At 35.0% G+C, this 15,984-nt stretch overlaps 1 protein-coding gene and 1 pseudogene across 1 annotated transcript in view; one reads left to right on the top strand and one right to left on the bottom strand.

Moving 5' to 3' along the window:
- Window positions 1-15,984, bottom strand: part of ITFG1 (integrin alpha FG-GAP repeat containing 1) — a 143,757-nt gene that overhangs the window by 93,768 nt on the left and 34,005 nt on the right. The window lies entirely within an intron of this gene.
- LOC105555487 lies at window positions 1,791-2,591 on the top strand (annotated as a pseudogene).

Raw genomic sequence — 15,984 nt, 5'->3', positions numbered from 1 at the left:
TATACTACTGTTTGAAGATAGACTAGGATAATTTAAAGATGTATAAACCCTACAGTATTCACTAAAATAAGATTTATAATGAATAAGTCAACAAAAAAGATAAAATAGAATCATAAAAATACTCAATTAATTTAAATGAAAACAGAAAGAGGACAAAAACAAGAAAGTATATTTTAACCATATCAGTACTGACACGAAAGATAAAGGGTCTAAACACACAAACTACAAGCTGTATGTTGTGAGATTGGATTAAAAAATGAAGACTCAACTATATATTGCCTACAAAAAAACTACCTTCAATATAAAGATACAAATAGGTAAGATGCAAAAGCAATAATAAAAGATAGATCACCCCAACGAAGGCAAAAAGACAACCCACAAAATGGGAGAACATTTTTGCAAATTATATCTGACAAAGACTTGTATCTGGAATATACAAGAAACTCTCACAATTTAATAATAAAAGACAACCTAATTTAAAAAATGCACTAAGTATCTGAACAGACATTTTTTCAAGGAAGATACACGAATGGCCAATATGCACACGAAAAGATGTTCAACAAAATTAGCCATCAGAGAACTCCAAATCAAAATCACAGTGAGACAACACTTCATATCCAGTACAACAGGTATAATTTTTTTGTTTGTTTGTTGTTGTTTTTTGTGACGGAGCCTCACTCTATTGCCCAGGCTGGAGTATAGTGGGGCGATCTCGGCTCACTGCAACCTCTGCCTCACGGGTTCAAGTCACTCTCCTGCCTCAGCCTCTGGAGTAGCTGGGACTACAGGGGCCCGCCACCTCGCCCGGCTAGTTTTTTGTGTTTTTAGTAGAGACGGGGTTTCACTGTGTTAGCCAGGATGGTCTTGATCTCCTGACCTCGTGATCTGCCCATCTCGGCCTCCCAAAGTGCTGGGATTACAGGCTTGAGCCACTGTGCCCGGCCAATTTTTGTATTTTTTGTAGAGACGGGGTTTTGCCATGTTGCCCAGGCTAGTCTCGTGATCTTCCTGCCTTGGCTTCCCAAAGTGCTGGGATAATAGGTGTGAGACACCATGTCTGCCCTCTAATAATTATTTTCAATAAATCTGTAAATAGAGATTTCTTTTGTTCATATAAAAATATTACTATGGCTTTGGGTGAGTTTGATTATAAGAAAGCAAAATTTATAAGTGTTTAACACAGAATAAACACCAATGTTCCAAATATTCAACTTGGACGATGTCTAATAAATACATGATTGGCTTCGAACTATTTTTCCAGATGAAAAATTCCAAAACAAATAGTTTACCAGAACGATTCTTTAACAAATGAAAAAAATCTTTCAGACCATAATGTTTACTTGGAAAACTCTCAGGTGACTTTGTTCATGGCCTATTATAGAACAGTATTCATCCACTAGAAAGAATAAATGATTTCTTCTTTGTCTCCTGTCTAACAGTGAATTTTAAAATTCTAATTTATAAAAATTTTTCCTGGTAACTTACCTATCCTACCCTTTTAGCTAAAGAAGTTTTCTAGATATTTCACAGAGAGGCAGCACACTCTGTTATTAGATTGTATTAAAACATGAGAACATGTGATAAAAGCAGACTTTCTACAACATTCTATAATCAATGCATCATATGGTCAGCATTTGAGTGAGCATGCATCCTTACTTCCCTTTGCAAAACTACTGCACATATCTCATTATTATAAGTCTGGCCACAATTTCAAATATACAACAACCTCCAACAAAAACCCTTTTGCAGTCATGCAATTTAAAATGTTATTCCTTCTTTTGCCCACACTAGACATGGTGCTGGTCAGCTTGTTGGAGAGGCTGCTACTTGTGAACCAGTGCAGGTTTTCTGGACTCAAAGTTTATGCAGATCTGCTGGATCTGGGTCCAGGGAGTCCCAGTGATGGGCTGATCCTGGCCATGCTCAGCTGGGGAGTCTCAGATGAGCAGGGAATCAAAATGCTTCATGGAATCACCACCCTGGTCTTCAAGTTCTGGCATGGAGTCATAGTAGCAGCAGACTATAGGACCACAGTGGGTGCTTACATTGCCTCCAGATGGTAAAGAAGGTGGCACAGATCAACCCCTACCTGAAGCCATCATGGCTAGGGGCACAGCAAATTGTAGCTTCTGAGAATGGCTGTTGGCCAGCAATGTCAAATGTATGAGCTTTGAAATAAGGAATGCATCTCTGTAGCAGCTGCCTTCCAGCTGCTTGCCAACATATTGCACCAGTACAAAGGCAGGGGGCTATCCATGGGCAACATGATCTGTGGCTGGGATAGGAGAGGCCCTGGCCTCTGCTACACGGACACTGAAGGGAATCAGATCTCGGGGGCCACCTTCTCTGTAGGTTCTGGCTCTGTGTATGCTTATGGGGTTATGAATCAGGGCTATTCCTATAACCTGGAAATGGAGCCGGTCTATGATCTGGCCCATGAAGCGAGCTACCAAGCCATCTATTAAGCCACCTGCATAGATGCCTACTCAGGAGGTGCTGCTAACCTCTACCACGTGCAGGAGGATGGCTGGATCCAAGTCTCCAGTGACAATGTAGTTGGTCTTCATAAGTATGACGGATCTACCCCATGAGAGAGGGTGATATGGCTGTTTGCATTTCTTGGGTGACTGTCATTGGTAATACGGATACAGTGCTCCATCTTATCTCTAGTGGAGGGGTCTTCAACTGTATCAATACTTTTTTAAAAAACTCTAGAACGCTGACCTCTATGTGTTACCAGTCGTTAATGAGCTGCTGCAGAAGTGGCTATTTTACTTTCTTGGATGTTAACATACTCTACTCACTATTTTACCTGAATGAATGAATGAATAAATAAATACGTAAATAAATGAATAAATAAAATGTCACTCTTAATTTCTGATATCAGTTTGAAAAGATTATAAATGTCTTAGAACTCACTAGCTACTTTGGTCCTGTATTGTGAAACATGAGGTTCGTAACAGTTCAGTTCTTTAAAATTCTACTGAGCTCTACAAGTAGAACCCAGCATCTTGCCTTTAAAAATAAAATTTGATGTAAGCCAAGGGGGGGAAAACCTTGATCCATTTGGTTTAGAAATCCTTGGGGACAAAGACTCTTGCTTCTTTTTAGTCAATTTCTCTGGGTGTTCTTGGCAATTATAACTAATATATCTTAAATTTTTTTTATTCAAATTATTATAACAGCTATCATAACATTCAATTGGGAGATTTAAAAAGTCAAAATCTTTCCTTTCCAGGAATAATCAATGTTGATAATTTGGTGTTCATCCTTCTAAGCCTTCTTCTAGGCACATATAAATATGTAAATACATATATCCTTAAAAAAAAAACCTAATTGGGTTCTGATACATACATTTTTCTATAATATTTTTCTTTCCACCACATTATATAGCATACACAAGGGGGAAAGGGATATAGTCTGATTGAGGACTTTTGATCCCTATATTGAAGGGTACCCTATAAGAAGGTGTACCAATTTAAGTCTCCCATTAGTAGCCTATCAAATTGCCTGTGTCTCCACAGTCTCATGTTTTTCTAATGGTTATTCCATTATATGGCTAAGCCATCATTCATTTTAACACTAGGCTATTGATGGTCAGGTTATCGCCAACTGTACTGTATTACGCGCACACACACACACACACACACACACACAGTAAGAGAGAGAGAGAGAGAGAGAGAGAGAGAGAGAAAGAAAGTTTTTCTTTGGGAACTTGTGCAAGAAATTCCAGATGACAGTCATCTGGTCAAAGGATATGGATATTTTAAATGTCAACAGTTAAAGCTAAATGGTCCTCTGAAAAGCTATACCAATTTATATTTCCAATAATGTATGAGTGTCTTTTCATATCTTGCCAGTATTAGTACCATTGCTTCTTAGTCTTGACAGTTGAAGAGCTTAAAAATGACTTCATTCTTCTGATGATGACAGCAGTTAAGTATTACATTTATGTTTATAAGCCATTCACGTTTTTCCAAAGAACTGCCAATTAAAATTATGTTCTCACTGATTTTTAGATCTCTTATTGTTAGAGACTTTAGCCACTTATCTGTTAGTCTCATATCCTTGTTTGTAAGATGGGAGTCATAATAGTACAATACCTTCAAATGGCTGTTGTAAGGATTGAATGAGAAAATACATCATAAAGTGTTCAGTATAGTGCCTGGTATAGCACAGTCTACATTTAATAACTGTGATTATTATTATTATTATTATTATCTACTGCTGTTATTATTACCTGATATGTTATAAATACTTCTTCCCAGTCTTTTATTTTTTTTAAATTTTGTTTATGGTACCCTTCACTAAAAGGTTTTTAATATTTATGTAGTCATTTATGTCTATTTTTCTTTATAGTACTATAAGAAATGTTAAAGGAAGTCTATCAGGCTGATGGAAAATGACACCAGATGACACCCTAGATGTACACAAAACAAGGAACACTGAAAATGGCAAACATGTAGGCAAACAGAAAAGTTTTTTTCTTATTACTTAAATTTATTTAAGGAGAATCAACTGTCTAAACAAAAACCAACATAGTATGGTGTTAATAAGGTAGTAGATGTAAAATGTGTGATAAAAACAGCACTAAAACCAAAGGGGAGAAATAGAAATATACTATCATAAGGTTCTGAAACTACATGTGAAGTATTATACTACTGTTTGAAGATAGACTAGGATAATTTAAAGATGTATAAACCCTACAGTATTCACTAAAATAAGATTTATAATGAATAAGTCAACAAAAAAGATAAAATAGAATCATAAAAATACTCAATTAATTTAAATGAAAACAGAAAGAGGACAAAAACAAGAAAGTATATTTTAACCATATCAGTACTGACACGAAAGATAAAGGGTCTAAACACACAAACTACAAGCTGTATGTTGTGAGATTGGATTAAAAAATGAAGACTCAACTATATATTGCCTACAAAAAAACTACCTTCAATATAAAGATACAAATAGGTAAGATGCAAAAGCAATAATAAAAGATAGATCACCCCAACGAAGGCAAAAAGACAACCCACAAAATGGGAGAACATTTTTGCAAATTATATCTGACAAAGACTTGTATCTGGAATATACAAGAAACTCTCACAATTTAATAATAAAAGACAACCTAATTTAAAAAATGCACTAAGTATCTGAACAGACATTTTTTCAAGGAAGATACACGAATGGCCAATATGCACACGAAAAGATGTTCAACAAAATTAGCCATCAGAGAACTCCAAATCAAAATCACAGTGAGACAACACTTCATATCCAGTACAACAGGTATAATTTTTTTGTTTGTTTGTTGTTGTTTTTTGTGACGGAGCCTCACTCTATTGCCCAGGCTGGAGTATAGTGGGGCGATCTCGGCTCACTGCAACCTCTGCCTCACGGGTTCAAGTCACTCTCCTGCCTCAGCCTCTGGAGTAGCTGTAATTACAGGCGCCTGCCACCATGCCCAGCTAATTTTTGTATTTTTAGTAGAGACGGGGTTTCACCATGTTGGCCAGGCTGGTCTCGAACTCCTGACTTCAAGTGATCTGCCCACCTTGACCTCCCAAAGAACTAGGATTACAGGCATGCGCCACCGCGCCCGGCCGGACAGCTATAATTTTTAGAAAAAGATAGATAATAACTAGTGTTCAAGAGAATGTGGAGTAATTGGAAGCTCATACATTGTTGGGAGACATGTAAAATGGTACAGCAGCTTTGAAAAACAGTCTAGCAGTTACTCAAAAGATTAAACATAGAGTTAAAATTTGACCCAGGATTTTATTCCTAGATATATTCCAAGGAAAATGCAAACATGGCTACACAAAAACTTATAGGGAAAAATGTTCATAGTAGTATTATTTTTAGGAGCCAAAAGGTAGAAACTATCCAAATATCTATCAACTGATGAATGGATAAACAAAATGTGGTATATTTATATAATAAAATTCTATTTAGCCAAAAAAGGAATCTATTATACAAAGACATGGCTGAACCTTAAAAATATGCTAAGTGAAAGAAGCCAGTCACAAAGGACAACATATATTCCACTTACATGGAATGTTCAGAATCGGAAAATCTATAGTGATGGAAAACAGACGAGTAGTTAGCTGGGGCTGAGAGAACTGGAGGAAAGGGGGAATGACTGCTAATGGGTAAGGGTTTCATTTGGGGTAAATGAAAATGTTCTAAACTTGAAGGTGATGGTTATACAACTCTATGCATATTCTAAAAACCATTGAACTGTATACTTTAAATGGGTGAATTGTATGGCAAGTGATTATATCTCAACAAAACTATTACATAGGTTAAAAAAAGATATAGCAAGTTAAGGCAAATAAAAAGAAAGCTGGAGTGACAATAAGAGAGAAGGTGGACTTCAGAACAAAGAATACCACCAGAACAAAGACAGTCATGTCTCTTTTAATAATTGATAAACTAAAAAGACATAAAATCAACGAGGATAAAGAAGACTCAAACAATAATAACCAATTTCACCTGATTGACATTTATTGACCACAATCAGCAACACTAGAATATATAATCTTCTGAAGTAACATCAAATATTTATCAAGATAGAGCATATTCTGGATCCTGAAACCAGCCTCAATAAATATAAAATAATTTAAGTCACACAAAGTATTTTCTCTGATCATAATGGAATTAAATGGGAAAGCAATAACAGTTATTTCAAAAATTTCCAAATAGTTTTAAATTAAAAATAAAACACTACTAAATAAACCGTGAGTACAACGAAAAATTCAAAAGTACTCTGAGCTGCATAAAAATGAAGCCATCAAGATTTGTTGTATGTCACTATAGTAGTATTTAAAGGGTTATTTATATCATTAAATACCTATAGTGGACAAGAAGAAAAGTCTCAAATGACCTCAGTTACTTTCTTAAAAACCAAAAACAGAAGAGCAAATAACACGTAAATTAAGGAGAAAAAAGTAAATAGTAACGGAGAATATCAATGAAATAGAAAACAGGAAAGAAATAGAGAAAAATCAATGAAAACAAAAGCTGGTTTCTTGCAAAAAACAATAAAATTGATAAGCCTTCAGTCAGAATGGCCATTAAAAAAATAAAAAGAAGAAAAGGTAAAAAGTACCAATATCAGAAATGAGACAGTTAACATCACTACAAATTTTAGTGATTTCAAAAGGATAAGGGAATGTTATAAAAAACTTTGTGCCAATACAATTGATGAGTTAGATTAAATGGACGAATTCCCTGGAAGTCACAAAATACCAAAGCTTACTCAAGAATAGATAAATTGAAATTGCAGTGTAACAGTCTCCAAAAAAGAAAACTCCAGACTGAAACGGCTTCACTGATGAATTCTACCAAATATTGAGAGAAGAAATACTACACGTACTACACAAACTTTTTAAAAAATAGATGAGAAAGACATAGTTCCCAACTCATCCTATGAAACCAGCATTAAACACCCAAATGAAAGACATCATAAGAAAACTACAGACCAATATTCTTCGTGAGGATAGAAGCAACATTTTAAAACAAAATTCTAGTCAATCAAATTCAATAATACAGTCATATCTTGATTTGACTGTATCTTGAGTCATATCATATCTTGATACAGTTCAGTGATCATTGAAACGTGTGCATTTTTTGAACCATGTCTCTGCTCTGTGATTACCAGCCAATCACATAAAGAGGACATATTTCTGATACGAGCGTGTTTCAGTGGACACTGTAGGAATATTAGAAATACTAAAATCATGACCAAGTTGAATTTATTGCAGGAATGCAAAGTTGCTTTAATATTAAAAAATAAATCAGTGTAATTCATTAGTTTAACAAACGAAAAAAGGAAAATAATACAATCATCTAAATAAAAGGCAGAAAAGGATCTGACAAAATCCAAAACCCATTTCGGTTCTAAACTCTCAGCAAACTAGGAATAGAAGAAAAATTCTCAACACTGTAAAGGGCATCTACAGAAGACCTACAGTGAACATCACAGTGGAAGACTGAATGCTGTCCTCCTAAGGTCCCTGTTCTTACAAGGCAAGAATGCCTGCTCTCACTACTCAGCAATGTATATACAGGTTCTGGCCACTGTAAAAGGAAAGAAAAACAAAAGACATCTGGATTGGAAAGAAAGAGGTAAAACTGTCTTTATTTGCAAGTTATATGGCCACGTACTTAGAAAAATCATATGAAATCTACAAAAAAATTACTAGAACTAGTAAGTTTGGCTAGGTGGGAAATACAAATACAATAGTCAAGAACAATGAAAACTGAAATAAAAAATACTGGCCAGGTGCAGTGGGTCTCACCTGTAATTCTAGCACTTTGGGAGGCCAAGACAAGAGGATTGCTTAAGGAGCCCAGGAGTTTGAGACCAGCCTGGGCAACCTAGAAAGACCCTGTCTCTATTAAAAAAAAAAAAAACAAAAAACCAAAATTTTAAAAAAATATATAAAGTACCAGGGATAATAGCATCAAAAATATAAACGACTTAGGTATAAATCTGACAAAAGATGGGTAAGACCTGTACAAAGAAAACCAGAAACACTGTTAAACAATTAAACATCTAAAATAAAAGAGCTATATATGCACTACATTCATAGTCAGAGGATGCAATATTGTTAAGATGTCATTTATCCCCAAATTGACCTATCGTTTCATTGTAATCCCAGTAAAATTCTCAGCAGACTTTTTATTTTTATTTTTATTTTGCAGAAACTGACAAACTGACCCTAAAATTCATAGGAAACGCAAAGAAACTAGAACAGCCAAAATAACGCTGGAAAAGAAGGAGAGCATATACTATCTGAACTGACTACTCATTTTAAGCAATAGTAATCAAGTGTGGTACTGCCACAAAGATGGACAATAGATTGTGGGAACAGCAAAGAGAATGAAGAAATATACCCAAACATATATTGTCAACTGATTTTCATCATGGATCAAAGGCAATTGAATGTAAAATAAAAGTATTTTCAATAAACGGTGCTGGAACAATTTACAAAAAAGGAACTCGGATATAATGGATCACAGACCTAAATGTAAAATTCAGAACTCTTCAATTTCTAGGGCAAAACATTGTGTTAGGTAATGATTTCTTAGTTATGAAACTAAAACCATAACTATAAAAAACTGAAATACGGTACTTTCACAAAACTAGGTACTTCTGCCCTTTGAAAGACATTGTTCAGAGAATGAAAAGATAAGCTAGATATCTGCGAGAAAATATTTGCAAATAACATATCCAATAATAAAGGACTTGTATCCAGAATAAATAAAAAACTTTCAACATTCAATCACAAGAAAACAAATATCCCAATTTATTAAAGAAACTAAAATTAAAACTATAAAGAGATCTACTACAAACAGAACAGATAAAATTAAAAAGACCAACCATACAATTTTGGAGAAAATGTGGAGAAACTGGCAGGTTTGGCATTTTCTTAAAAAGTTAAACATGCATCTTTCAAAAGACATAGCTACTCCATTCCTTGGTATTTACAAAGGAAAGCACATGTTCAGACAATAACTTGCACATGAATGTTCACAGCTGACTATTTGTAGCAGTCAGACTTGATATAGATCTAATTGCTCATCAACATGTAAATGGATATAAGCAAACTGTGATGCATCCATACAATGGAATATTCCTCAGGAATAATAAGCAAAGAACTAAAGATATATGTAAAAACATTGATAAATCTCAGTATTATTATGCTGCGTAAGAAAATCCAGACATAAAGGAACAGCTATTGTGTGATTCCATTAATATAAAATTTAGAAAATGCAATCTAATCTACAGTGACAGAAAGCAGATCAGCAGTTTCCTGTGGGGTGGGGAAAGTGTTGATTACACAGGGTTAAGAGGAAATTTCTGTGAGTGATGGGTATGTTCATTATCTTGATTATGGTGATATTTTTATAGATGTATTTGTATAACAAAACGTAACAACTTACAACTTTTAAGATAAGTAATTTACTCTGTCAATTAAACCCCAATTAAGCTATTAAAAGTACATGAAACTCTTAATAAAAGCACAAATAACAACAAAAATAAACTTGACATCACCACCAAGTTTGTGCTTCGAATACTATCAAGAAAGTAAGATGACAACCCCCAGAAAGGGAGAAAATTTTTGAAATCATATATTTAATAAGGGACTTGTATCTAGAATATATTAAAGAAATTTTACAACTCAATAGCAAAAAGACAAATAACCCAATTATTAAAAAAGCAAAGAATCTGAATAGTTTTCCAAGGAAGAGATACAAATGGCCAACAAGTACATGAAGAAAGCTCAACATCATTAGCCATCAGACAACTGCAAATCAAAACTACAATTAAATAACACTTCACACCCACTCGGATGGCTAAAATAAAAAGGACAGGTAACACATGTTGGTGAGGATATAGAAAAAAGAGAATACTTGTTTAATTTAGATGGGAATGTAAAATGGCAAACCTGCTTTGAAATACAGTCTGGTGGTTCCTCAGTTAAAAACAGAGTTCTGGCCAGGGCGGTGGCTCACGCCTGTAATCCCAGCACTTTGGGAGGCCAAGGCTGACAGATTACGGGCAGATCACGAGGTCAGGAGATAGAGACCATCCTGGCTAACACGGTGAAACCACGTCTCTACTAAAAATACAAAAAATAAGCCAGGCGTGGTGGTGGGCGCCTGTATTCCCAGCTACTCCGGAGGCTGAGGCAGGAGAATGGCGTGAACCCGGAAGCAGAGTTTGCAGTGAGCTGAGATCACACCACTGCACTCCAGCCTGGGCGACAGAGCGAGACTCCGTCTCAAAAACAGACAAACAAATAAACAAAAACACCCCCCCCCCACCCAGAGTTCCACCTCTAATGAATATTCTACTCCTAGGTATATCTCAAGAGAAATGAAAACATGTCTACATAAAAACTTGCATATGAATGTTCACAGCAGTATTCGTAATAACCAAAAAGTGCAAAAAACCCATGTGTCCATCAACTGAAGGATGAATAATGAAATGTAGTATATCCATATAATGGTCTGTTAATTGACAACAGAAAGAAAGGAATACTGCTACACACTACCACATTGAAAAATCTTGAAAACATTATACCAACTCAAAGAAACCAGTCATAAAGTACCACATATTGTACAACTGCATATATAAAATGTTCAGAACAGGTCCAGTTATAGAGACAGAAAGCTATAGAGACAGAGATTAGTGGTTTCCTAGTCCTGGTGGCAGTGGACGAAGTCATAGGGGAATTGGGAGAGTAACAGCTAAGGTGAGTGGGACTTCTTTTTAGGGTAATAAAATGTTCTAAAATTGCTTGTGATGATGGATGCACAAAAATATGAATACTTTTTTTTTTTTTTTTTCCTGAGTGAAGTCCAGCTCTGTCGCCCAGGCTGGAGTACAGTGGTGAGATCTCGGTTCACTGCAACCTCTGCCTCCCAGGTTCAAGCGATTCTCCTGCTTTAGCCTTCTGAGTAGCCACCATGCCTAGCTAAATTTTGCATTTTTAGTAGAGACGGGGTTTCACTATGTTGGCCAGGCTGGTCTCGAACTCCTGACCTCAAGTGATCTGCCTGCCTCAGCCTCCCAAAGTGCTGGGATTATAGGCGTGAGCCGCTGCGCCCAGCCTGAATACACTTATAAAAGCCACTAAATTGTATACAGTAAATGGGTGAATTGTATGGTGTGTGAATTATATCTCAACAAAGCAGTTAATACAAAAGTTAACTGCAGAACATTTCAACATATTTAAAAAACCCATGGTAAATGTTTAAGTGACATAATGTGTAAAATGTACATATTAAATGTTGCTTCTCCGAATACCCCAATATTTGTATATCTAGTATGTACTTTTTTGAGGCTGGTTTTAATTTATCTTCAAAGGTTATAACATTGGTGGTGTTACTCAATGCACTACCACTTGACGAGGCCTGGGTTATTCTAGGTTGTTAATGTGCTGTCAGCAACTGTCTTATTTCTCATTAACAGAGGTAGCTGATGGATCATTTAACTTAAAGTTTGATTTTCTTCTTGGCTGCCCTTAGAGCTCATGTCCATTTTAGTCATTTCTATATTCAGTGAGTTCTCCTCTTCTAGATTGTCTTTAACTTTCTTCCTTAATTCCCCAATTTCATTATCAGCCTAGATTCAAATGAAAAGAGCTTCAATGTGGGGATATGTCTGACTTACTATGTAAACCTTGGGAAAGCCAGTTTTACATGGAGAAGAAAAACAAATTAAGAAGAAACACAAATAAGGCCATTAGGAATCCTCTAAACATGAAACATTAAAAACAATGATGCTCTGAAACCCATGCTGCTATGGTAAGTGCAGAATGCTTAGCTAAGCTGATAGAAAACTTTCACTTTGAAATACTAAATATTATTGAAGTGTTTTGCAACACATGCTACTGACAACAGGAAATAGTCAAAGGCAATTAATTGATATTTACAATAAAGTTCACTTTATCTCTGGGCAAATGCAATCCATTTATCCCCAGTCAGTGTCTAGGATATGTGACTCAGTGGGAGTGATAGTACATGTTACCTGAATGAAAAAAGGAAGTGAGCATCTTTTGTAGAGGAAGGCCAATGGAAAGGGAAACCTAACGGAATATAACACTGTGACTGTTGAAAAGTTTCTGTCAAATAGGTGAGTAGAAAATACTTTGTCATGTTTTAATTTACCTATATTCAAAAGAATCTATTAGATTATTTATTTATTTATTTATTTAGAGATGGAGTCTCGCTCTGTTGCCCAGGCTGGAATGCAGTGGTTAGATCTTGGCTCACCGCAACCTCCTCCTCCAGGGTTTCTATGAAATATTCATTAGCTCATAAAAGGTAAGATATCCATGTACTTTAATAACTACGAGACATAAGAATTAATCGGCTGGGCGTGCTGGCTCACGCCTGTAATCCCAGCACTTTGGGAGGCTGAGGTGGGTGGATTGCTTGAGGTCAGGAGTTCAACACCAGCCTGACCAACATGGTGAAACTCCACCTCTACTAAAAATACAAAAATTAGATGGGTGTGGTGGTGGGTGCCTGTAATCCCAACTACTCGGGAGGCTGAGGCAGGATAATTGCTTGAACCTGGGAGGTGGAGGTTGCGGTCAGCCAAGATCACGCCATTGCACTCCAGCCTGGGGGACAGAGGGAGACTCCATCTCAAAAAAACAAAACAAAACAAAACAAAACCAAACAAACAAAAGAACTCACAAAATTTAAGATTCAATCTTACCATCTTGAGAAAAGTTTGACAACATGCTGAGTTAACAGAATTGCACACCTTAAAAAGGAACATTTACCCTATCAATGGAAGTGTATACTAAAAAGGTAAGATTAAACCAGGAAGGTATATAAAATCAGCTATTAAATCCTTTGTTAAGAAGAGTACAGAACATTTAGACAATTAACTAAAACTTGGGCTGAAAGAAAGAACAGATATAACACAATTAGGCATTCTAGTATAAAAAACTGAAATCTTTTTTCCTTTTCAGGTCACTGTTGGCCTTGGGTCACCCCAAGTGACCCAATTTAAGATTTAAGCTTCACATGCTATGAGATGAAATTCTCTCTTCTTATTATAATGGTAGCTTTAAAACTGCCAAACAATAGAATACCTATGATAATGAAAATTTATAGAAAATATCAGTAATAAACTCACACTTCTATATAAGGATACTCTGCTAACAAGCTGTTGAAGACATAGAGAGATGGAACTACAGTGGGAAAGGCCACGAGTCCAACATACGTTTTGTGGAACAAAGTTTGAGTAAGTCTGCTTAAATACCTTAGCCATAATGAAAAAGGCTTTCAGAAAGTCCACGATTGCTCCTTCACTCTTTAGAATTCTATTTCAAACTCTGTGGTATGTAAAAAATTGAAATATAATTCAAACTCTGTTCACTATGGGAAGAAGGGGAGGGAAGGCGTTTCTAAGACAATAGAATTTTGAAAGTGTGGCTAACACAACCAGTGATTTTATCTGGTGAATATTACATATCACATGTCTGTTATTTTTAACAATTTTCTCTGCTTGGGTTCATGTTCGTAAATCTTTTGCTAAATTTCTACATGTACCTGACATGTATGAATCTGTTATTCTACTCTGTTGACACTGAATGTCTACTTCCTGAAAGGACCTGGAATAATATATTTTCTTTGGATTTGAGAATCTCAGTCCTCTCCCTTGTTATTATATTTCTCCAACGCTGTTTTTGTATTATACAGGACATTGTTTGTGAAATGTCACTTATGGGGCTAAATAATAATCCTATTAAGTAAATGCACAATAATAGGTATTTATAAAATATAGTTATACAAAATACAGTACATTTTATACGAGAGAGTTGCATCACACAAGCATAGCTTCTCAAGGTAGTAAGATAAAAATCACGTAAATACTGGAGTTAATCCACATAGACTTAACGTTCTGAATCCAACTGTATGCTTGGCATGCTATATGAGATCAATATATAGTCTGTTTTTCACCAACTGTAGAGGTATAATAAAAAGGCTAGAGAATTGTGTTTTCGTATATAATCTTTTCCATTTTATCTTACAATATATATTACTGTATCTGTATAGGGAAGATGACACAAATCCATATATGTATATTTTAACTTGTGAGTGATTTAATGGATTTTAAAGAGTAATTTCGCCATTTTTAGACTGACTTTAAAACCTAATTTGTAATTCTACCACATATCCAAATGCAAACAGTGATCATCTCTGGGTGATTTTTAAGCTTTTGAAATTTGTACTTCCTAAATTGCTATAATCTGTGCTTATTAGAAGAATAAATAAAATAAAAATGCTGTACTACATTTACATTCTATTAAATCATACATGGTTCTGTTACACAATACAAAATAAACTCTTCTCAATAAAAAGAATGTATGGTCATGAACAAGTCAATGATACCAAATAACACCATGACTATTCAACATTGTAGTGAAGGTCCTGGCCAATGCAGTAAGACCAAAAAAGAAAGAAGAGATACAATACTTATATAGCAAGAGATCTAATTATTTTTATTTTCAAATGAAATAATTATCTTTACAGGAAATCCAAGAGAATATGCCAATTATTAGAATAAGAGAATAAAGTCAGATTGATGAATATAAGATCCACATACCAAAATCAATATCCTCTTTAAATCTCAATAATAACCATTAGAAAAGTAATAGGAAAAAAACTCATTCAATAACAATGAAATCTCTAAGTTATAAAAAATAATCTAGCAAAAGTTGTGTAGGAGTTTTATGAAGATAATGGCAAAACATTACCAGGGGAAAGGTAAAGACAATGTGAATAAATGTTATTGAATGGAAGATTCAACATCACAAATATGACAGTTTCTCAAAAATTAATCTTTAACTAAAATGTAATCAAATCAATCAAGAAGCCAACAGAATTTTTTTGGTCAAATAATTAATTCTAAATTCATGTGAAGGGACAAAGGGACAAGAATAGTTGAGACAACTCTGAAGACAAAATTACATGGGAAGGTATTTCCCTATCAGATATCCAACATTATTTTAGAGCTAGAATGATTAATACTATGTGAAATCAGTGCAGAGACTGATAAACAAGGTAAGGCATCAAATAGAAGGCACAGAAATAGGACCACACACACAGAGAAACTGGATACACACAAACGTGGCATTACAAGTCAGTGGGGAAAAATACACTACTCATTAAACATGGGGACAACTGGTTATCCAAGATAAATGAATGAAACTAGGTTCTTTTGATGCAATACACAAAAATAAAGTTTAGGTACATTAAAAGCCTGCATATGAAAAGTAAAATTCTAAAACTTTTATGACAAAATATAGGAAAATATCTTTATGACCACAAGATAGATGATTATTACCTAATAAGGTCAAGAAAAACTGAGATTGCATGCAAAATAACCTGTATTCATTCTGTGCACATCTGTAACATTAAGCTAGCTATAATTATCCCTATTCTCTCCCATTTTGT

The sequence above is a fragment of the Mandrillus leucophaeus genome, unplaced genomic scaffold (assembly GCF_000951045.1).
Source record: "Mandrillus leucophaeus isolate KB7577 unplaced genomic scaffold, Mleu.le_1.0 Scaffold689, whole genome shotgun sequence".
Taxonomy (NCBI): Eukaryota; Metazoa; Chordata; class Mammalia; order Primates; family Cercopithecidae; genus Mandrillus; species Mandrillus leucophaeus.
Note: the sequence above shows the minus strand (reverse complement) of the source record. Positions and strands in the feature narration are given on the sequence as shown.